The following is a 24,276-nucleotide window of genomic DNA, read 5'->3' as shown; positions in this document are numbered from 1 at the left end:
TAGATCGCAGCAAGGCTTGCCCCAGCATTGGGAGATCCGATCCCCTGTTACCGGATTGAGTGACTACTCGTGAGGCATCAGGATGTTCCTGCTCAGACTGTCCGCAGTAAGGTTGGAACTCCCGGGAATGTCCATTGCTATAAGAAAGCGGTTGGAAGTTATCGCCCAGTGCCAAATCCTCATGGCTTCCCGAAACAGGGGGTAAGACCTGGTTCCGCCATGCTTACTGATATACCAGACGACTGACATGTTGTCTGACTGAATTGCAATGGTCCCAGAGGGTAGGGATGCATGGAATGCTTGCAATGCTAAGAGAACTGCCCTCAGTTCCAGGACATTTATGTGCAAATTGGCCTCAATGGGGGACCAAGTGCCTTGGACCATCTTTCTCTAAAAGTGCCCTCCCCCCACCCTAACAGGGATGTGTCCGTGGTCACCTTGGCCGTGGGCTGGGGAAGACAGAATGGTCGACAGCAAAGATTCATTTGTGGCTTCATCCACCATAGTATTTCTTCCTTGCAATGGTTTGTAAGACGTATCACATGGGTGAGTTAGAAATGACCACTGCAGGATTCTCATGTGCAGTCTCGCCAGTGGTACTAACATAATGGCAGCCGCCATGGAGACTAAGAGTTGTTGTACAAGACATGCTGGTAAATAGGTCTGAGAAAGAAGGTCTTGGATTTCGTGTCTTATTTTTCGAAAGCCTGTGAGGGGAGAGAGAAGCTTGAAAGGATGTTGTGTCGAAGACTGCTCCAATAAATTCCAGTGTCTTCATTGGGGGCATTTGAGATTTGTCCTTTAAGACTGTAATTCCCCAAATGGAGAGCGAGACCTTCAGTGTAAGAGAGGCTGCGGACTAGGAGATTCCTGGTCGGAGCGGTAAGGAGCCAATTGTCTAGATAGGGAAAAACCTGGAATCCTTGTAGTCGAAGATGAGCTACCACAACTGCCATACATTTAGTGAACACTCGGGGGGGGTTGTCGAGAGACTGAATTGCAGTGCCCTGAACTGGTACTGATTGGCTCCCAGCTGGAAGTGGAGAAACCTCTGGGAGCGGTGGTCCATCTTTATGTGGTAGTACGAGTCCAGGAGGTCTACAGAGTACATCCAGTTGTCCCTCCCTAGGAAGCGAAGAATGGACTGTACAGAGACCATCTGGGATTTTTGAGGTTTGTGAGGTTTGATAAATTTGTTCAATAGGCTGATATCCAGGATTGGTCTCCAGTCCACTGTCTTTTTTGGCACTAAAAAGAACCTCGAGTAAAACCCATATCCTGTCTGGTCTGGTGGGACTGGTTAGATGACTCTTTCTTAGCAGCTTTTCTATTTCTAAGGCTGCTAATTGCCTCTGATTGGGTGGTACATCAGGGATTCGTTTGTCGGGTCTGGGAATTAAATCAAATGGAATAATGACCCTTGACTGTTTCCAGAGGAAAGCAATCGGGCCACTGCTCAGGAGTGCTGGTAGGGTCTGCCAGAGAAAGAATATCTAGCGCCCAGGTTATGCAGACCCCCCTCCACCCCAAAAGGGGCATCTTCCATAGGAGTTGCCCCCTCTACTCCGGGGGGGATTGTTCAGCACTAGTGTCTCGAAAAGATCCTTGGGATTTCTTGAACCACATTTTTCCTTCCTTCTGGTTCCTAGACTAGGACTTCTGGGGGTTGGAAAAGCGTATGCCCACAGCAGACAAGGTCTTTCCGTCTTTCTCACGATGTGCAAGTGTGTCTCATACTTGTGTCCAAAAAGTGCAGATTCGTCGACAGGTACACTGATGAAGGAAGATTTAAAAAGGGTCTGCGAAGTCACACAATCGCATCCAAGCATTACATCTCATGACAATGCCTGATGCGGCAGCTCGAGCTGCCCCCTTGGTGGTGTGAGATATCAAACACATCGAGGAGTTCGAGATGGATTCAAGGGTAGCTAGCTGCGAGGCGACAGTATTAAGCACCTCATCAGGCAGTACTCCCACCAAAGAGGAAGACATTTTGGAAATTATGTCTCTTTGGAGGTGAGTAAAGTGTGCCAGATAGTTCAGCGACCGAATGTCGAAGGTCGCTGAAGCATAGGTCCGCTTCTCTAGTCTGTCCATGGTCCAGGACTCCCTGTTTGGAGGATGGACAGTGGAACTATCTTTTGCCAGTTCCCTCTTGGTGGCCGTCGCAATCAACCGTTAACTGCTTGGACCAGTGGGGCTGGTCTTCAGGTGTAGATAAAATTTTGTCTGGTCTCCGGGGGACAGGTTCTACATTGTCCGGGGCCTTCCAGGCACATTGCACAATGGGTTTAACAAGGTCATTGCCGGTGGGGTCACCCAGGAAGTAGATGGCCAGGCATGGAAGGCCTGCAAGAACACAGATTCCTCAGAAGTGAGATGTCGTCTGGGAGAGACAGTGGGAACCATTCCCCCTCATCACAATCAGTGTCTTTGGTGATAGATTCCTCCGGGGAATCAAGGTGCTTCCTCTTGCACCATTTCTTCCGGGGTGGCTCCCCAGTGGGATCTTCTGAAGATGGGGTTCCTTTCAAAGGGGGTTCTTTCGACTACCGTGCCTGGGGTCCCAACATAGAGGGTTGGGAGAGGTGCATGCTGGGGGGGGGTTCTGATACTGATGTCATTGGTGCTGACTGCGAGCCTTTGAAATGAAGGACCCTCTCTATCACCTGGACAGCAGGCCCGCCTGAGAAGGGATGGGAGCCCGGAACCAGAAAGGACAACCTCGGAACTGGGGTCACACACTGCCCTGAGGAGCCCACCTCCAGGTGAGGAGCTCCGAAAGGACTGGAAGCCGTTGGAGCAGTGGACAGATGGCACCAGCGAGAAAACAGGCACTGGGCTATGTATCAAGGTACGGACGGTCCAAGCACTGCTCTGAGAGAGTGGAAGTCGGTGCTGACAGGGGAAAAACTGCTGTTGGAGCCGAGACAGTATGTACCAGAGTGGACATTGGTACCGGGATCTGGGTAGAGGCCGGAGGAGGATAAACAGGGGAAGATGAAGTAAAAGATTCTGACCCAAGAGGGATGGACGGTCTAGCTGGAATGGGCAATCCCCTAGCTGCTAGAAGCTGGTCCACAACCAGCACTAGATCTAATTCAGAAAAACTCCTAGTATATCTAAAGGAGGCTGCTGAAGGAGAATCAGGTCTTTCTAGAAAGGGGCTAGATCTCTGCACAAAAAAGTGGTCAAAAGTTGGAGAGTATCTTGCCCTTGGCAGATATTCGAGTTTTGGAACAGATTAAACTGTCGGCACTGTGGCCGGGGATGGTGCCGAAGCAGGTACAGTCATCGGAGCCAATGTCGGATCCAAGGACGGCACCAAAGTCAGTGGTGCCGAGGTTGGAACCAAAATAGGGGTGAATATCATGGACGGTACCGAGGGAGAAGATAGAGAGCCTGGTGCCAAAGAGGTCTGCGCCAAGGGTGCTGGCGAAGCAAGGAGCAGACTCGGTTCTGTAACTGACGGAGATGCAGGAACCGAGTGACTCCATTTTTCCTTATTTTTTTTGGTCTTTGGAGGGGGCGAGAACTCAGACCAGCTAGAGCCTCCAAAAAAAATGTCTTGATTAAACTTTTTAAAATAAGTTTATTTTTATGTTCTGTTAGTGTTGTTGTTTGTCTTTTCGGCTTTTCCCGGTTAGGGGTCGCCACAGTGGAACTCCGGTCCGCTAATGATTGGCAGTAGATTTTTTTTATGGTGCCGAGTTGCCAGCCCGACATTCTGCTAGTGTACGATTACTAAAACTAGCACAAATGTCACAGTCAGCTTTAATATGATCCATGCCCAAACAGTAGACACAACGAGCATGTGTACCAGAGTTAGGCATCTTACGTCCACACTTGTCACATTGTTTAAACTCCAACTTAGCTTTGTCTGACATAGTAAGGCAACAACGCTGTCCTATAACAAAAACAAAATAAGGGAGAGAAAAAGGTAAGAGAATACCAACGATGGTATTTAAAAAAATACCACAAGTGGTAAGGAAAGGCCTGTCAAAGGCAGCAGGAGTGGGACAGTACTAATAATGGTAGAAAATAAATTACCAAGGTAAAGGGTAGGGAATAGAATTAGGTTATAGGCGACAGTGAGAGAAGGCTAAATTGACTAAAAAGTAAACAATTTTGAAGAGAAACGGTCTTAAAAATAAAATTTTTCTACTTCGCTTTGAGAGAGATGGCTAGCACGTCTGACTAGGAATGTGGCAAATGAGATCTGGAGTAACTAGGAGAGGTGCATTATGGGTAGGTCTTAGCTGAGAGTGTTTGGCTGGCGTGAGCTTGGAAATGGCCATATCCGTTCCAAGGATGGAACCGAGGTCCTAATAGTATTTAATGAACAAAGATTTACAACATCAGATGCTATTTGGTTTGTCCTGTATAATTTTCAGCAGGACTTTCTGAAGTAAGGGGAAGGGGGGAAATGTATAGAGAAACTTCCCTTTCCATAAGAACGAGAGGGTATCCACCTTCCACACTTGGGGATGAGGGGCCATGACACAAAAGCGAGGAAATAGTCTATTCATAGGGAAGGCAAACAGGTCCAGTTCTGGAGTACCCTACTGGTGAACTAGGTCCAGAAACACATCCCTGTGGAGCATCCACTCGTGAGACTGTCATGGACCTGCTTAATGCATCTACCAGAGAGTTCTGAGCTGAAGGAAGGTACACAGCACATAGAGTTAACCTTGTATATGGCAGCCAGTTCCCAAGCTTTGATGGCCAAATGACAGAGGAGATAAGATTTTGTGCCCCCCTGCTTGTTTATGTACCAAAGGATCATGGTATTGTCTGTGAGGATCTTTAGGGGTCCTGGCAATAATAGAAGTTGAAAGGTCTGTAAGGCTAAAAGTAAAGCTCTCATTTCCCTGCAGTTGACATGTTCCTTCCTTTGAGAAGGGGACCAAAGGCCCTGAACTTTCCTGGAAGTAAATGTTGCTCCTCATCCCAATTCTGAGGCATCTATGAAGAGTTGTTGAGCTGGTTGAGGAACCTGAAGAGGTAGGCCAGAGCTCTGAGTGGTTGCATCCACCAACCTAGCTCTGCTTTCAGGCAGGGAAGGAGGGGAATCATGACAGCTAAGGGATGAGCACACTAGGACCAAACTGACTTGAGAAACCACTGGAACTTTCTCATGTGTAGGTTTGCAAAGGGCAGCATGAGAATAGTAGAAGCCATGACCACCAGCAGTCTCAGTCCTGGCCGTGATGGAAGGAAGAAGTAGAAGAGCCTCCATGAATGCCCTGAGATGAGTTTTCTCCTTGTAGAGAAAGCAACCTATCATCAAATCTGTGCAAATCCTGCAACCCAGGAATATAAGATCCAGACTTGGATGCGAGACATGACTTTATGAAATTTATTGTGAAACCCAGTGCCTGCAGAAAAGGTATGCCTAGGTTCAAATGTTGAATTAAAAGGTCTGGGCTGCTGGCCTGTAACAGCAGATCTTCTACATATGGGTAAACTTGAAAACCTTTCAGCCTTAAATATGCAATGGCTAGGGCCAGACACTTTCTGAATATCCTTGGAGCAGTAGAAAGACAAAAGGAGCAAGACAGTAAACTGGAAGAGATCCAGAGAAGCTAAGAAAGCTTGAGGGGGGACCAGGGGCAGAAGAGTAGGTAGGAATAGATCTAGGATAGGGCTCCAAGGGCCATCTTTTCCTTGGAACTAGAAACATTCTGGAACAAAACCCCCTTCCCCACTGTTCTTGAGGTGTTTTGTTTGGAAAGTTGGTCCAGAATCAAGGTAAACAGATACAGTTGACTGGAGGGATGATGAGGTATTCCCTGAAAAGGAGGGAGGGTCTTCCAAGTCAAAATATCCATTTAGGGTAACCGAAATCACCCAAGAGTCCTGAATGACCTCCATTCCCTGGTAGGGTAAGGGAGAGGCGAAGGGACAGGAGGGTATGATTTGGAAGAGGGTGCAAGGTGTCACAAAGGACTTTGGGCTGAAAGGGCTGTTGAGTAGGGGACACAAGGAGTAACAGCCTTGGCCTGTGGGAGCCTTCTAGAAGGCTTGCGGGGTTTAGTTCCGGAAGGAACAGAAGTGAAGGAACGAGCAGATTTCCTAACAAAGGAAGTCTTGGCAGGGAAATTTCTATGAAATTTTGGTACTGGTGAAACCAGCAAGTGTTTTAAATCCTGGAGTTCCTTACCTTTTTCCTGCAGTGATTTAAACAACTCTGCAGCTGCTTTTCCAAACAATGAGGAATTGTCAAGTGGACCATCAAGATATTTTAAGTGCCTGGAGACGTAGCCAGAAATGTCTTTTTTAGTACAGAAGCTGCTGCTCTGGCAAAGGCCTCCACTGCATCATAACTGCATTCGACAGAGTGTCTAGCTACCTGAGAGGAGGATGGGAGAAAAAGGGCCAGAGATTTAGCCTCTGAATCTGGCAAACGGGAAACAGTCTGGGTGGGCTGAGTAAGCAAAGCCAGAGCACAGCTGGACATGTGTGTCTGGCAATTAATTGCCCTGATAGCCATGGTGGAAGAGGTGTATACCTTCTTGCCCAACCTTTCCAAAAGTTTATTTTCCTTATCAGAAGGGAGCAACTTGGTAGACTGAGATAATCGTGAGGAATTATCTCAGGTAATGGAAACCACAGCACGATCAGGTAATTCCAGAGCATTTAAAAGGAAATTTGCAATCCTCAGGGAGCTTATAGAAATGATCAGGTCTCTTTGGGGCAGGTGCTTGGAAGTCAAGGGTCTTGGATGCAGCCTTGAAAATATCTAAAAATGCTGGCAGTACTGGAGGGAATGCTGAAGGAGCAGGTTCTCCACCTGTAGAAGCTCATAACATCTCTTCTGTTCTTCTGAGATTTGAGAGGAATCCCCCTGAAAAAAACTCTCTTGTTTTATTAATAGTTTCCCCAAAGGAAATCTCTTCCATGGGAGATTCCCCCCAATTAGACTCCTCCTCTGAGGAAGCATATTCCAGAGAAGAGGGAATTTCAATGGAGTATGCCAAAAAGTCTTCATCAGATGAAGACTCCTCAGAATCTGTGTCATGAATTTGAAGCCATGTAGGCTTTCCTGAAATAAGGCCTTGGACCCTGGATGGCTGCACTGGAAAAGAGGCAAAGGCCGGGCCCACTATGGGAGAAGGCGAATCAGCAAGAATCAGAGCCTTAATAAGGCCGTGCAAAAAACTTCCCAATCTGACATTGGGGTAGAAGGAAGCATGAAAGTACAGTTGTGTACACTTACCATAAATGTAGATGTTCGAGTGTATTCACTGTTGCAGTCATCACATTTGGGTTATCTGCTTGCAGTAGCCCTCAGTCGGCCTGATTAACAAAGTCTTGGGTCCTGCGTCAGTTGCTGTCCCTTCTTCCGTGACGTCAGATCGTCATGGGTATAAAACATGCAGCCAACGCCATTAAATCAGTTTTTCTTGCCCTAGATGTCAGGTGGCCCCTAACGGGAAGCAATTAAGTCTATAAATATACAAGGTTATACCTCCAACAAAAAAGCAAATGCACCAAAAAGCTTTTGAGCATAATAAAGGAGAGCAGTGGTACAGCCAAAGTAAGTTAGGGTGCGGCTGAAAAGGTAACCGGGACTGCAACAGTGAATACACTCAAACATCTACATTTATGGTAAGTGTACACAACTGTACTATGTTCTTCGTGTTTCACTGTTGCAGTCATCACATTTGGGTAGATTCCCAAAGCTAAGGATGGGAGGAGGAATTTAGATAGCATTAGGACCAGCTTTAAGGCCCTGCAAGACTGCAGTGGCAAAGCCAGCTCTAGATTTAGAAAAAATTGGCAGATGGTAATGCCTGGTGAAAGTATGTACAGAACTCCAAGTAGCAGCTTCTAGGATATCCCTGGTAGGGACACCTCTGAGAACGGCTGTAGAGGTAGATGTAGCGCTGGTGGAGTGGGGTAGGTTTTCCAGGGTGCTTGTAGCAGAAATTAATGCAATGGCCTATCCATTTGGAAATTGTTCTTTTTTGAAATAGCCTTCCCCTCTGCCCCTGCAGCAAATGCCACCAGCAGTTTGTCAGATTTCCCTTGAGGTTTAGTCCTGTCCAAATAGAATCTAAGTTGTCTGTACACATCTAAGGAATGCAGTATCCATTCCCCTTTGTTCTGTGGATTAGGAAAGAAGGTTGGCAAATGAATGGACTGATTGAGGGCCACACTGGATACCACCTTGGGCATGAAAGAGGGATTGGTCCTGAAAGATGCCCTGTCCGCATGAAAGATGATGAAAGGCTCCACTGCCATGAGGGCCTGTAATTCAGATACCCTTCTTGCTGAAGTGATTGCTAAAATGAAAGCTGTTTTCCAAGAAAAGCTTTTTAAGTCTGCAGTAGCAGCTGGCTCAAAAGGAGGAAGAGTGAGTTTTTCCAGTACAAAGTTAAGGTCACAGGCTGGAGTTGGAGCTCTCCTGGGTGGTCGTAAATTTTTGGCCCCTCTGAGGAAAGTACAGTTTTGTACCTACCATAAATGTAGATGTTCGAGTGTCTTCACTGCTGCAGTCATTACACTTGGGTGGCAAAGCCAGCTCTGGATCTAGAATAAAGAGGCAAGTGATAATGCTTGGTAAAGGTGTGCACTGAACTCCAAGTTGCAGCTTCCAAGATATCTTTGGTAAGTACTCCTGTAAGGTAAGTAGTTGAAGTGGCTGTTGCCCTGGTGGAATGTGGCCTAATGTTACTAGGTACAAGTTTCCCATGCTGTGTGTAGCAGAAACGGATACAGTGTCCTATCCACTTTGAAATGGCCTGCTTTGAAATATCCTTTCCCTATGATCCTGCAGCATATGCTAAAAACAATTGCCCAGTTTTTCTGAAAGCTTTTGTTTTGTCCAAGTAGAAACGTAACTTGTCTGTGTATGTCCAATGAATGCAGAAGTCTCTCCCCTTTATTCTGGGGATTTGGATAAAAAGTTGGCAAGTGAACAGTTTGGTTAAGAGCCACACTGGATACTACCTCTGGCATAAATGAAGGGTTTGTTCTTTAAGAAACCCTGTCTTGGTGAAAAATGATGAAAGGCTCCACTGCCATTAGTGCCTGTAACTCTGAGACTCTTCGTGCTGAGGTTATTGCCAGAAGCAGAGCAGTTTTCCATGACATATTTTAATTCTGATGAATTGGCTGGCTCAAAAGGAGGTAAAGTTAGTTTTTCCAAGACAAAATTGAGGTTCCAAGTTGATGTTGGTGCTCTCCGGGGCGGTCTTATGTTTATAGCCCCTCTGAGGTACTGTTTTAGCAATGGATGTGAGAAAATAGGAGGATCTGTGTTGTAATGAGCCGAGATGGCAGAGGCATGGATCTTAATGGATGAAAAGGATAGTCTTTAGTCCAGCATCTCAGTTAAGTATTGTAATATCGGAAGAATATTTGGGACAAGAGGGACAAAACTTTGAGCCTGGTTCTAGGCACAGAATCTCTTCCACTTTTCTGAATAAGATTTCCTGGTGCTAGGCCTCCTGGCCTCCAAAATGACATCCATAACAGCTTTAGAGAGAGAGGTGTTGTCTGCTTGACTAAGGAATCTGCTATGCAGCCAGGTTTAAGGTTTTGAGCCAACTGTGCAGGATCTGATTGTTTTGTGGAGTCAGAAGGTGCGGAGTTTGAGGTAAAATCCATGGTGGGCCTTGAGCTAAGTTCTTTAAGATTGGGTACCAGTGCTGGCGTGGCCAGTCTGGGGCAATCAGGATCACCTGTGGTTTTTCTTGTCTGGCTTTTAGGAGTACCTTTGAAAGGACAGGCAGTGGTGGGAAGACATAAACTTTTAGGCTTTTCCAGCTGAAGGAGAGAGCATCCACTTTCCATGCTTGTGCGTGATAAGTCCTTGTGCAGAATTTTTGTAGTTGGCAATTCATTGGGGAGGCAAAAAGATCTATGTCTGGGCACCCCCATTTTTGCGTTATGCTGAATACTTGTGGATTTAACTTCCACTCGTGATGATCCATGATGTTTCTGCTTAAGTCATCTGCCAGAGTATATTTCTTTCCTGGCAGGAATTGAGCTTGCAGATGAACTTGATATGTTAGAGTTGTGTTCCACAAGGTCATGGCTTGTCTGCATAGGGGGATAAGAAAGAGTGCCCCCTTGCTTGTTTATGTACCACATAACTGTGGTGTTGTCTGTCTTTAATAATAGTTGTCCTGGATGCATAAGGTCCTTGAAAGCTGTTAGGGCTTTTTGCACAGCTAACATCTCTTTTTGATTGATGTGAAGATGCATTTAGTCTGCGGCCCACTTGCCCTGAATACATTTTCCTGCCATGTGTGCTGCCCAGATGTAATCCGAAGCATCTGTTGTTAGTATCTGCCTGGCTGTGGGTAGAATGAAAGGCTGTCCCTTGTTGAGGTAACATGCCTGTGCCCACCATCGAAACTCCTGTTGTAGGCAAAGAATTAGTGGCATTACTGCTTCCAAACTGTGGCAGTGTTGAGTCCAAACACTTTTTAGGTACCATTGTAATTTCCTCGTATGAAGTCTGGCATATGGAATTAGTAGTATGCAGGATGCCTGCAGAATTTTTCTTGCAGGGACTTGGGTTTTTGTTGCCATCAATTAAAAGTACTGAGCCAGTTTTCTTGCTTGTCTGGCGTGAGATAAGCCATCTGGGCCGTTGTATTTAAGCTGGCACCCAGGAATATTATCACTTGTGAGGGCACTAGTTTTGACTTCTTTTCGTTTACTGTGTACCACAGGCAAATTAGCAACCTTTTTACAATTGCCAGATGCTTTAGAAGAATGTCTTTGCTCTCTGCTTGAATAAGGCAGTCGTCCAAGTATGGATATATTTGAATTCCTTTTTGTCTGCAAAATGCAATTACTGGTGCCAGGCACTTTGTGAAGACCTTGGGCGCAGTAGATAAGCCAAAGGGCAGTGCAGAGAATTGGTAATGCATTGAACGGGCTATGAATCTGAGGTATCTTCTGCAATTTTGTCTGATGGGGACATGCAGGTATGCCTCTTTGAGGTCCAAAGTAACAAGCCAAGCCTTTTTGCCCAGCATGGGTAGAAGCTGCTGTAGTGTCAACATTCTGAATTTCGGAACATCCAGGTAAGTATTTAGAGTAGAAAGGTCTAGTATGGGTCTCCAGGCTTTGTCCTTTCTGGGGACCAGAAAGTCTTGAGTAAAATCCTTGTCCTTGTTCCTGTTGTGGCACTTTCTGAATAGCTCTCATGTCCATGAGGGCTGTAATTTGTTTTTGTGCCTCTGCCCATTGATTTTGTGGCAGGTCTGGCATTCCTTTTAGCCTTGGTAGAGTGTGAAAGTGGAACCTGTAACCTTGAGAGACAATATTCAGAACCCATTTGTCTTGGGTGATTAAATGCCAATTTTGAGAAAAAAGTGCTAGTTTTCCCACTAAGGGAGCTTCCAAAAGGTAAGTGCTTGGCATTCGAAGGGGGAAGTCATTGGGACCATTTCCTATAAGGTTGTAACTTGTCTTCACCTCCTTTTGGGGTTGAAGCACCCCACTGTCATGGTCTATAAGAGCCTTGGGGCTGAGATCTGCCTCTTGGGCATCTGTATCTGCCTCTTTGTGGTCTGTCTGACACTGGAAAGGACCAATTCTTTGAAGGCCAATTTCTGCTAAATCGAGGTGGCTGTACCTGTAAGAAATCCTTCACTGTTTGCATAGATTTTGCCTTATCCTCCATTTTCTTTAATACCTCTTCTGCCTTAACACCAAATAAAATATCCTGCTGTAAAGGAGCATCCAATAATTTTGCCTTAACATGATCAGGTAAACCTTGTTCTTTTAACCAAGCATGCCTTCGAATCACAGATCCTGTAACTGCTGCTCTACAAGAAGCCTCTAATGAATCAAAACCACATTGCAGAGTATGTTTTCCCACTTGTTTAGCTGCATGCAATAAATCCTGCATTTCCTTATAGTCAGGATGTTCTGAACTTGTACGCATTTTCTGTTTTAACAGAGGCATTAAATATTGCTGGTATTTAAGCATGTGAAACTGGCAATTTAGAGCTCTCACTGCTAAAGTTGCAGAAGTATAAACTTTCTTCCCCCATCTGTCTAATGCTCTAGAATCCCTGTCAGAGAGAACTGGATTTTTAGCCGTGGAAGCCTTTACCCCTTTGGGACCCTGGGAAATAGTTTCTGGGTCAGCAGCAGGGTTTTTATAAAGAAATTTGTGAGAGTCAGGGACTCTGTAGTACCCGTCTGGCTTGACTGGTGCAGGGGGCAAAGAATCAGGATTTAAACTAGATTCAAAGAACACATCATCCACAATATCTAGTACTGGCGGAATAGCAAGGGGCCTATGCTGAGGCAATAAAAGAAAGTCTCTGAGCCTTTTCTCGGATTCTGAGTAATCCTGGCCTTCCCAGTGGAAATGTTCCCTCATGGTATGTAAAGTTCCCCAAAAGAGTAATCCTCAGGAGGAGAGGCTGAAGGAATTGATTCTTCAGCAGAGTCCTCATAGGTGGGTAAGGAGTATCCTTGGTCTGTAGAGGAATCAGAAGAAATGGAAACCTGGTCAGCGGAATCATAGTCTGTATCCTGCCTAGGCCTTTTATCAGGAGGGGGATGGGAACCCCTGATCAGAGTAATTAAGTCTTCGGCCATTTTGAGCATCTGTTTTTTTAGGCATGGAGGCCTGTCCAGGTGAATGCTGTACTTGCTTCTTTGTCTTTAATGGAGTTTTAGACTTGGTTGCAGATTTTATGGTAAGCTGTGAAGGTCTGAAAACACCTTCAGAAGCCAATGCCTGCTCAGCGGCTCCGGACCCATCTGAAGGGTTAGTTTCCGTAGGCCCAACACCTTGAGTATCCAGAGGCCTAGACATCTCCACGTGGGAGTCAGAGGCGGCCTGTGGCTCCGAGGTAGCGGGTGTCAGGGGCTGCGAAAACGTCTCACTGAGAACCGGCGACTGGCCTAGAAGAGGCTTCATCATCAGTTTTGGGCTTTGGATGTCTGTCCTTATCCTTGTCTTTGCGTTTTTTATGTATTCCGGTCGTCGGTTGTTCCGACGGCATGGTATAATTAAACCTTCGGCCAAAGTAATGGCGAGCAAAATCAAACCGACGTTTAATAGTGCGTTTGTTAAATCTAGCACAAAACCGACTAGTGACATCGTGATCTGGGCCTTTATACAATTATTAACTTTTACTGACATCGGTCTGAGGCAAGAAAAAAAGTTTCCCCAACGGGGTACTTAGCTTTATTGAAGACTTCGGTTCTGAAGTTCGAACTGAAAATCTCAGGAGTCGGCCGACCGGCACTTGCGAACTGCTTTTGCTTCGGGCACCGCGTGGCAAGAAAGACTGAAGAAAATGGTGTCAGCTGCATCTTATATACCCCTGGCGCACTGACGTCAGGGAAGAAGCGACAGCAACCGAAGCCGGACCAAGACTTTGGAACTCTGGCCGACTGTGGGACCGCCTGACGGCAGGATAACCCAAGTGTAATGACTGCAGCAGTGAAACACCATGAACATCTGCTTGAGCAGTGGATGAGAGAAGAAGGGAGGTTCTGTGATATAATGAGCTGAAATGGTTGATGCGTGAATTTTGATGGAGGAGAAAGATGAGCCCCTGTGAAGCATCTCAGTTAAGTATTGTAAAATCTGAGTTAAACTGGGCACTGCTGTGCTCATCCCATGAGACTGGTTCCAGGCACAGACTCTCTCCCATTTTTCAGCATAAGATTTTCTAGTACTATGCCTCCTTGCCTCTAAAATGATATTCATCACTAGTTTACTGAGGGATGGTAAAGGAGAAATTAGGTAATTAGCCACGCTGCTAGGTTCAGTGTTTGAAGCTGAGGGTGTAGGATCTGGTTCTCCTGCTGAGACAATAGGGTAGGAGTCTGAGGCAGGTGCCATGGTGCCAACAGTGACACTGCGCAAGAGGGGGTACCAGTGTTGGCGTGGCCAGTCTGGTGCAATCAAAATCATCCTTGGTTTGTCTTGTTTGATCTTTAGTAGTACTTTGGAGAGCAGAGGAGGAAAGGCATAAACTGATAGGTTTTTCCAGCTGAAGGACAGAGCAGCCGCTTTCCAAGCTTGTTTGTGGGGAGTCCTTGTGCAAAATTTGTCCAACTGATAGTTCTGGGAGGAGGCAAACAAGTCTATATCTAGGCTCCCCCATTTGCTTGTCAACATGTTGAAAATCCTTTGTTCCAGTTTCCACTCATGTGAGTCCATGAGGTTTCTGCTTAGTTCATCTGCCAGTGTATTTAGTTTTCCTGGTAGGAATTGATCTTGTAGATGCACTTGGTAGCTCAGGGCTGTGATCCTCAATGCCATGGCTAGTCTGCAGAGGGAGTAAGAATGTGTATCTCCCTGCTTGTTTATGTACCACATAAAGAATGTGTACCTCCCTGCTGGTTTATGTACCACATAACAGTGGTGTTGTCCGTCTTTACCATTAACTGTCCCGGAAGAATGTGGTCCTTGAACGCTGTCAGAGCATTCTGTACAGCTAACATTTCTTTTTGAATGATATGCTTTTTGAATGATATGCAGGTGCATTTGATTTGAGTTCCATTTGCCCTGAATGCACTTCCCTTCCAGGTGTGCCACCCATGCATAGTCTGATGCATCTGTTGTTAGGGTTTGGACGGCAGGGGGTAGTGTGAATGGTAGTCCCTTGCTCTGGTGGCAGGCCTCTGCCCACCAAAGAAACTCTAGGTTTAGGCAAGGTATAATAGGAATCATTGCTTCTATATCCTGAGAATGCTGACACCATAGGCTTTTTAGATACCACTGTAGTTTCCTCATATGCAGTCTTGCATATGGAATTAAGAAGAATGCAGGAGGCCATGAACCCCAAGGCTTGTAGTATTTGCTTTGCAGATAGCAGGGTTTTTGTGGCCACTTGTCTGAAGTAGATTGTCAAATGAATTTGTTTCTCTGGCGTGAGGAAAGCCATCTGGGAAGTTGTATTCAAGCTTGCTCCCAGGAATATAATTTGTTGACAGGGTACCAGGTGTGATTTCTTTTTGTTTATGATGTACCCCAAACAAGTTAGCACCCTCTGTACAAAGGCCAGATGATTCAAAAGTATGTCCTGGCTTTCTGCCTGAATTAAATAATCGTCCAGGTATGGGTATATTTGAATATTTCTTTGCCTGCAAAATTCAATGAGTGGAGCTAAGCACTTTGTGAATACCCTGGGTGAAGTAGATAAGCTAAAGGGCAGTGCAGAGAACTGATAGTGCGTATAGCCTGCTTGGAAGCGTAGGTATCTTCTGCAAGATTCCCTGATTGGGATGTGCAGGTATGCTTCCTTTAAATCTAGTGTTGCCAACCAGGCGTCTTTGCCTAGCATAAGGAGCAACTAGTGAAGAGTCAGCATCTTGAATTTTGGAATCACCAAAAAGGTGTTTACAGTAGACAGGTCCAAGATAGGACACCATGAACTGTCTTTTCTGGTTACCAGGAAAAGTCTCGAGTAGAAACCTTGCCCCTTTTCCTCTTCTGGTACCAAATGAATAGCCCCCATGCTTGAGAGAGAAAGTACTTGCTTTTGGGCCTCTGCCCACTGATTTGGGGGTAGATCTGGCCATCCGACTGGTGTTGGTAACGTGTGGCAGTGAAATCTGTATCCCTGGGACACTATATTTAGAACCTATTTGTCCTGGGTAATGAGTTCCCAGTTCTTTGCATTAAGAGTAATCTTTCCCACCAAAGAGGCAGTTAGTTGAGAAGTGCTTGGAAGTTTTAAAAAGAAGTCATTGAGACAGTTTACCATAGGAGGGAGTTTTAGTACTCCCAGATTTGGAAGTGGAGGTCCTCCACTGCTTAGTCCTGTGCGTACCCTGGGACTGAAGCCTGGGAGCTCTGCTGGATCTGGGTTTGGACTGAGAAGGTCTGGAAGGAGGAAGAAAGGACCAATTCTTGGAAGGCCAATGCCTACTAAACCTTGGAAGTTGTACTTGTAAAGAATCTTTAATAGTTTGCATAGATTTCGCTTTTTCCTCCATCTTTTTAAGAACTACTTCTGCCTTGTTGCCAAACAGGCGGTCCTGGTTTAAGGGAGCAACCAGTAATTTCGCTTTAACATGATCTGAAAAGGATTGCTCCCTAAGCCAAGCATGGAAGTACAGACCCAGTTACAGCAGCCCTGAAAGATGCCTCTAGTGAATCAAACCATATTGCAAAGTATGTTTTCCAACTTGTTCAGCTGAATGCAGTAAATCCTGTAAATCTTTATTTTCAGCACAATCAGGGATCAGCATAATTTTCTGTTTAAGCAATCCAATGATATGCGGCTGATGTATGAAACTGGCAGTTTAAAGTCCTAATGGCCAAAGTTGCGAAGTGTATACCTTCTTACCCCATCTATCCAGTGCCCTGCAGTCTCTATCAGAGGGGTTAGGATTTTTGGCAGTAGTAGCTTTAACACTCTTGGGTCCCTGTGAAATGGTATCAGGGTCTACAGTAGGATTTTTAAAAAGGAACTTGTGAGATTCAGGGACCCTGTAATAACTGAAGGTTTTTTGGGAGCAGGAGGTAAAGAGTCAGGGGCCAAGCTAGATACCGAGAGAAATCCTGACCTTCACAACAAAACTGCTTCTCAAGAGTATGGCAAGGTTTTACCAAAAGAAATCCTCTGGGGGAGAAGCAAAGGGAATAGAGTCCAAGGGTAAATCCTGGTCATCAGAGGAAACAGAAAACTCAGAATCTTGGTCAGAAGTATCATAAGCAAACTCAGTCCTAGGTCTCATAGAGGGGGAAGGCTGGCTTCCCCTGATTAAAGTAATAAGGTATAAGGTCTTCAGCTATTCTTATCATTTGTTTTTTAGGCATAGAGGCCTGACCATGCGGTCTGGGCGTCAGTTTTCTATGCATGATACGAGTTTTAGGCCTTGAAGAAGAAGATGGCATCTGTTTAATATGCAAGTCAGTAGGCCTGAATACACCCTGAGAAGCCAGTGCCTGCACAGAGGCTCTGGACCCATCCAAGGTAGAGACATCCGCAGGTTCTACAGTCGAAGAACCATCTCACGGCATACCGGACTCCAAATGGGTCTCAGTAGAGGCCTGTGAATCTGAAGTAGCCGGTATCAGGGGCTGCGAAAGCACCTCACTGAGTACAGGCGAACTGGCGACTGGCTTAGGAGACACATCGTTGGCAGCTTTGGACCTAGGCGGCTTGTCTCTGCCTTTATCTTTGTGCTTTTTCGGAATGTCGGTAGTCGGATGGCTTACCAAAGACATATCAGGATAATTAAACCGAGCACCAAAATATTTAGAAGCAAAAATATACCAACGACAGATAGTTTGTGGTTTAAATAAGGCACAAAACCAACAGCGAGGTACGTTGTGGTCAGGGCCTAGGCAAGGAATACAGTACGAATTAAAATCTTTATGAGGTATTTGCTTTCCACAAGTAATGCAATTATTTACTTTTACTGACATCGGTTTAGAGCAAGAAAAAGTTTCCCCAATGGGGTACTTAGCTTTTAGTCGAAGACTTCGGTTCTGAAACTCAAACAAAAATTTCAGGAGTCAGCTGACTGGCACTTGCAAACTGCTTCTGCTCTGGGCACCGCACGGCAAGAAAGACTGATGTAATGGCGTTGGCTGCAAGTTTTATACCCCCTGATGACCTGACGTTACGGAGGAAGAGACAGCAACAGACGCAGGACCTAATACTTTGTTAATCAGGCTGACTGAGGACTACAGAAAGCAGATAACCCAAATAGGATGACTGCAACAGTGAAACACAAAGAACATCATGCCTAGTATTTTGCTTCTTTTTCGCAGGCTTTTCCTGTTGAGGAGAGAAAGTGGACGTAGGCCTAACCCATAACTAACTTCATTTCCCCCAAGTTGTTCGAACCAGATGTCTGCATAGCCTCAGATGTGCTAAGATCCGCACTCCTGATGGCTTCCATCCCAGTACCTGCCGAGGGAGCGGACCCTACCTCCGATTGCACCACTAGGTTTTCATCAACCTCAAAGGTTATGTCAGAGGGAGCAGGCGCAGGTAAGGAGGATTTGGGCCTAGTCTTGCTGACCTTCCTCTTTACAGACGGCTCAGAAGTACTCATGGAACTCTCCATAGCCAAACGTTTGAGTCTTTGGTTTTCTAGGTACAAGTTCAAAGCCGACAGACGACTGGGCAATGTTTTGGGAATGAAGGCCTATCAAAACAGGACAGGTGTTTGTTAGGAGGCCTCAAGCAAAACACGCACAGCTTGTAATTATTTTTATGTGGCATTTGCCTTCCACACCTACACTTGCCCTTCCTGGATGACATGAACAAAAGGCAGTAGCAAGACATTAAATCCCCTATGGGGTATTTATCTGAAGCTGTAAGACAAACCGATGGGATCCAACGTACGAGTCAACCTTTCCAAATGGTGGCGAAAAAGTTCATGAAGATGGTACGTGCGAATGTCCCTTTTATGGCTGACATTGTCTGTGCCTACGTGTGACGTCCCACGTACAGGCAGTGCCTCTAAGCTTTTGTATATAGGCCAGACATTGGGTCGTTTCAGCAGAATATAACCCCTATGTGTAAAGAATAATGCAATACTGGTTAGGAGGACATGGATGGAATTCAAGCATCCAGGAAACCCTGCAAAATTGTTCCTGACAAACTTGTTCTGAACCTGGAAAAGGAATCCAGTTTGTAATTCTCTGTAAAAGTAGGCACAAAGGAACAACTTGTTGCCTCTACAGTACGTCTAGGGTCCACCTTTTTCAAATAGCCAAAGATGAAGCCAAAGTCCTAGTACAACAGGCCCTAACCCACCTGGAAGTGGCAATTATGGTGAGCATTACTGAAGGAAACATAATGAGTCAATCATCTAGAAATTATCTGCTTTGGCACTGTTTGCCCTTTTTTCTTACCCTCACAGAAAACAAACCACTAAATCAGCCCTTATTGAGGGGTTCAACTCTGTGTAAGTAGTATCCAAGATGCCTGTGGGCATCCAGGACATGTGGGATTCTTTTTCCCCTTGTTTTTAGGTTCCGGAAAGAATACAGGGAAATTAACAGTCTCACTCTCTTTAAGTAAACTCTGAAACCACTTCAGGAAGAAAAAGAAGCATTAGTTCTCGGAAGAAATCCTATCCTTCTAAAAAAATGAGGTAAGACTGCTTCACTATAAAAGCATACAACTCAGATAATCGTCTGGAAAATGTCAGAGCAATGAGTAGTACAGATTTCCATGTCAAGAACTTCCAGTCAGCCCGATGAACTGTTTCAAATGGAAGTGTCAACTTCTGAAGCACAGCACTGAGACTCCTAAGAGGAAGGGAAATGGTTATAGTCAGGGATTAGTCAGGAAATCTCTGGTTTAGTCCTTCTGTTTTTCTATTTATTTACTGATATTTGACTTTTGGGGTTGCTTTTGTTTTCTTTAACAAAAGGACCCGCTTTATCAGGAATATTTCCTCTGGAAATTAGGCACAGGGGAAGGTAAATCTGTTTTAAATCATGAATATCCTTCCCCTCTTCATGTAAGGTCTTGAATAGATCCACAGCCACAGATCCAAAAACATGTCTGTCCAGAGGAGAGAGGCAGAATCTAACAATATGGCCTTTACATCCTCTGGTGAACACTGTGATCTTAACCACGAATAGCTGCAAATGACAGACCCTGATGCAGCCACTCTGGAAGATGCACCTGCAGCATAGCCGGCCTTAGGCATAGGCCAACTAGGTGACCGCCTAGGGTGCCACTCTAGCAGGGGTGCTTTTCCAGTATTTATTTGATGTCGGTAGACCAGGATGGGTGCACTGGGTGGTGTGGTGGGGGGTACCATGGAGCCCTTTTGCCTAGGGCACCAGGTGACCTAGGGCCACTCCTGACCAGCAGCATCATATATGCATTTGATTGAGTGGGTTTGCACAACTCCAACCTTGGGAAGGAAGCCGAAATAGCAATGTTTCCTTCTGTTTTTTTTTTAGATTTCTTCTTTGGCTGTGAAGGGAAGTGAGAGGTGGGAACTTTGGCAGACATAGTGGCTAACACTACAGCCTTCAGCCTTTTGTTCTCTAAGAAAGAAAATACTTGAAAGAAAAAGGCCGAGTTCTTAAAACGTTTTTAGACACAAGTATGACTAATACTGCAGGCCCTAACATGCTGCTGTGGTCCAAGTCAGAAAAGACACAGAGAATCGCTGTCTTTGTATGGAGTCTGCCCTATCATAGAGACATTTGCCTCTCAGATGGCAAACAAAATTCCAATATAAGAATATGAAAACAAAAAATAGGGTTCCCAGTAAGGTACTTAGTTTTCCCTTGGAAGAGCAAACTGGTCCCTTTGAAATGGCTAACAGACCAAGCTACAGACATTTTGCTTCCTAGACTGATAGCAAGAAAGTTCTGACGGGTTTTCCACCTGTATGGTCTCGTATGTGCCAACATGTAGCTCTCATGCCAGATGTACAACATTCTTGCCAGGATACGTCCCATCTATTAGCATTACCACAACACTACTGTATTATACTGCTCCACTAATTTGACAGTGCACTAACATAATTGTACTAAATCTATTAACTGTATATACTCTGTACTATGGTGCTGTATTTTATGCTGGAAAATTTAACATTGTGACATCACTGCTCTACAAACAGAAGCATAACTATGGCAGGGCGAGAGGGGCAACTGCCCTAGGCGCAAAGTGTTGGGGGGTGTGATCAGCCACGCCAGATCTCTCTCTTATGTAATACACTCTTAAAAGCCAGTTCTGCATTTACAGTCAAACCTGAGCACTGTGGCACTCAGTGTAGGCAGGATATAAACTGTAGCAATTGTTTGCTACATCTGTAGCAAGCAATCTGCTGTAGTTTAAAAGATTTTTTTTTCAATAAAATGTGCAAAAGGAGGATCAGGGGCACAGCACAGAAATGGAATCAGAATGACTGGGGCAGGATGGGGAGGGGAGCTTGTTGCACATCTGATCACCTGGTAGGTGTGCTAGTCCTTTTTTTTTTTGCTTATTTAAAGAGCTGAGGGGGTAGGGTGCTGGTTTGTGGAAATGCCATAGGGCTCACAATGAGCCAAAACTGTGCTTTTTTCTACAGTGTTCTAACCTATACAACACTCTTATTACACTACAAAAAAAAAAAAAACGCACTACTGTCTTTATCAGGAAAAAAATAGTTTACTAGGAATCAACATATTTCACACATCTGTTTCTCTACACTGTAGCCATTTCAAAATACAAAAAAAACCCAACACAAAACTACATTAAAACATCTGAATGTGACAACTGATGCTTACATTTAAAACAACCAATGATGCATTTAAATTAATTAACTTAAATGATCTGGGTTAAACCACTCGAAGAAAACCAATCTTCAGTCTAGAGGAACTTGGGTAGCACTAAGAATTGATTCTCCATGCTAGGTGTTATGTACAATAGGGTTTTGCAAACAGCTAAGTTGGATTTACTTTCCAAATGCTCCCACAGTGAGAGAGACATGCATAAACATTAATACTAACCTTTCACTTCAATGTATGAACTAGGGTGGCTAAAACAGCCCTTGGTCTCCGATTTGGTACAGAAATTAAAGAAATCCCTTGGATATTAATTCTGTCCTTCCTGGCTAACCCCAACATTTCAGACAATTAGATAAAACAACTCATAGTAGGGTATATAGTCAAAATAAGGGAATCCACCTCCAACAGCAGACCTGTAATCAGTGGAGTTCCACAGGAATCACTCCAGGGACTTCTACAGCTTGGAATCTAGGTCTCTGAAGTACAAGCAAAAACTAAAGGTCTGTGGCTGACAAAGTTTGCTGATGACTGCAAACTAGGTGCGGTCATACAATCTCCAAACAATGTCAGCTATTGTAACATGTACAGTTTTTCGCAGAATGTCCAGATTTTTGACTCATAATTCTGGTCCATTTTTCATAAAAATTTTTTTGGGCAAATTAGTAGCAAATCATTAAAGACTGAAGTTAGAAAATAATGACAGATGCTTGAGTTTCAGACTTCATACTCTTCAGAAAATTCATACTAATGCAAAACCTGTTATTCCACCACCTTTCTAAGTTTGTAGGAGCAATATTTTAAAAATGCCCCCATTTTTGGGCCTATGTCGCACTTTTATTAATGGCTTTGCCGAGACTTCCTGCTTTAAGAGGCTGAGAGGTATGTTGTCAAAATCCTACAAGAGGATCTTACACAAACAACTGACTGGTGCCGAAGTCATGGCCTTAAACTCAATGCAAAAACGTACATCATCATCCCTTTGGGTAAAAGCGATGTTTTTGCTAACCACCACATCAATAGCAACACCCAAAGTACGCACTCAGTGGTGAGAGACATGGGTACACAGGTTGACAGCAACCTTGCCTTCGATCACCATGTCGCCACAGTGTTAAGAAGGGCATTCTGTACTGCTCAACTCATAAGGCATTGCCTCCAGAAAAAAATAAGTTATAACCTCCCTATACTCTTCCCTTATCAGGCCAATAATTGAGTACAACCCCCCCTTTTGGTATGTACCTTTCCAAGCACCTGCAGCAAATGGAGAGACCACAAAGGTTCCTCACAATGAAAATGCAAGATCTTTAGAATCTTTCCTATGTGGATCATCTGAAATCACTGTCACTTTATTTTGTTTCATGCAGACTACTCGGAGGCAATCTCTACCTTGCATATCAGGCAATCTCTGACCCTACTTTACTGGAAATGCTGCATATCTACAAGTGAAATGGTACACGAGTTACTCACTCTAAAGACATTAATCTGGTATGCGACATTAATAGAACTTGCTGAAGGGACAAACTTTTCTCCCAAAGGTTATAACTCCTTTGGAACAGACTCCCACTTCATGTCAAACAGAGCATCTCATTGGCCCTCTTCAAACACAATCTGGATGACTGGATGGGTAATGGTAAATTCACCCCCGGGGATCCATCTGTATCAATCTTGGCCAGGGGCAATAGCTGCTGATAGTGGAAATAAGGGTAGAAATTGACTAGGCTTGTAAGGGCCCTAGGGGCACTAGCCTAGTAACTTCCTATGATCCTATGTCAGCACTCTGTTCTCCTAATATACAGTTGTATCCTCAGAGCGCCTCAAAAATGGCACATTTCACAGCTGCAAATGATGCTCAGGGAAGCATTCTGACAATGATAGATATTAATTTGGATTTTTATCACCAGCTTCTACTCCTGCTTATGAACGATCTACTGAAAGACCACTGTCCCAACATACACAAGTCATTTTCAGTGAAGGCAGTATATAACAGTCATAAGAAATTAAAAGAACACACACATAACTGGACACTATTTTACAAGTACACAGACCCTCAAAAAATAAATGCTTTGTGCGCATGCTGTTACCTGGTATCTTCTAAAAGTATTCTGTGGTTCCCCACTAGTAAATAAAATCCAAGGCTCCTTTTCACAGCTGTCAACCAGGATGTCAGTTGTAATAAACTGAGTGGGTGATGGAAGGTGCCGTCCCATGTCTCTGTTACCAGTGCAAAGTCCTGGAAAGAACCGTGTTGATCCAGGACAAGTGACACATTCCTTTCAGAGACCTTAAAAAAAAAAAAAATTGTAAGATGATTCATATGGATTCTTAGAAAGTACAATATACCTATGGATAGCAATATGTGCCACCTATTATGAAGGTCCTTTTAACTTTAAAATTCAGTGTAAAACACACATTTAGGCCAGGATGCACAAACACAGTACTAAATAAAAAAATGCACATTTTAAATGATGCATACTTCTACAAACAGAATTAGAATCTATGAAAAATAATATTCGCAAATATCAAACACATACAAATGCAGCAATGCAAACAAGGGTGGTTCTAAAAATATATCTTCAAATACAAATTAAGATACTTTTCTATGCATTTGCAAGTGAAATGGAACACGATTTACAAATCTTTATCTGTTTAAAAACTTTCATTTTGTGGCTTTCTCTAGTGCTTACTGTCTGTAGGCTATTTTTTTTGTCCCCACCCTCCCTCCCAATGGTGTCTACTTGGTGGCTTTGCAGTGGCCCACCCCTACTGTAAATCTGATCTGGGACACTCCTCCCAGTCTAGTGTCATTAGCTCATTCTACCTAATACAGAGAGAACATTTGATAAGGCCTTCTGTTTCTCCTTTTTCCCTTTCAAAAAAAAAAAAAAAATGTTTTTTTTGCCTGAATCTCCTTGTGTCCGGACTGTGATTCTCAAACATTTTGGAAATATACAGTATATTTCAGAGCATTTATTATAACTGTAATTTCCTTAATATTGCTACAACTCAAGCGCTCTAGGTTGCACTGCATCTGAAGTGTTTGCATGTTTTAGCTGCTTTTCTGCATATACAGACTTCTCTGTATA

At 44.4% G+C, this 24,276-nt stretch overlaps 1 protein-coding gene across 11 annotated transcripts in view; it reads right to left on the bottom strand.

Moving 5' to 3' along the window:
* R3HDM1 (R3H domain containing 1) overlaps positions 1-24,276 on the bottom strand; it is a 2,579,330-nt gene that overhangs the window by 2,316,279 nt on the left and 238,775 nt on the right. For all 11 annotated transcript variants that reach the window (XM_044074947.1, XM_044074954.1, XM_044074957.1 and 8 more), the window contains one exon: positions 23,275-23,474. The gene's annotated coding sequence lies outside the window, so the exon portion shown is untranslated. The remainder of the gene's footprint in view (positions 1-23,274; positions 23,475-24,276) is intronic.

Source organism: Protopterus annectens, chromosome 6.part0, assembly GCF_019279795.1.
Source record: "Protopterus annectens isolate FY-2018-M chromosome 6.part0, PAN1.0, whole genome shotgun sequence".
NCBI classification, from domain to species: domain Eukaryota; kingdom Metazoa; phylum Chordata; order Ceratodontiformes; family Protopteridae; genus Protopterus; species Protopterus annectens.
The sequence above is the reverse complement of the archived record's forward strand: the minus strand, read 5'-3'. Positions and strand labels throughout refer to the sequence as shown.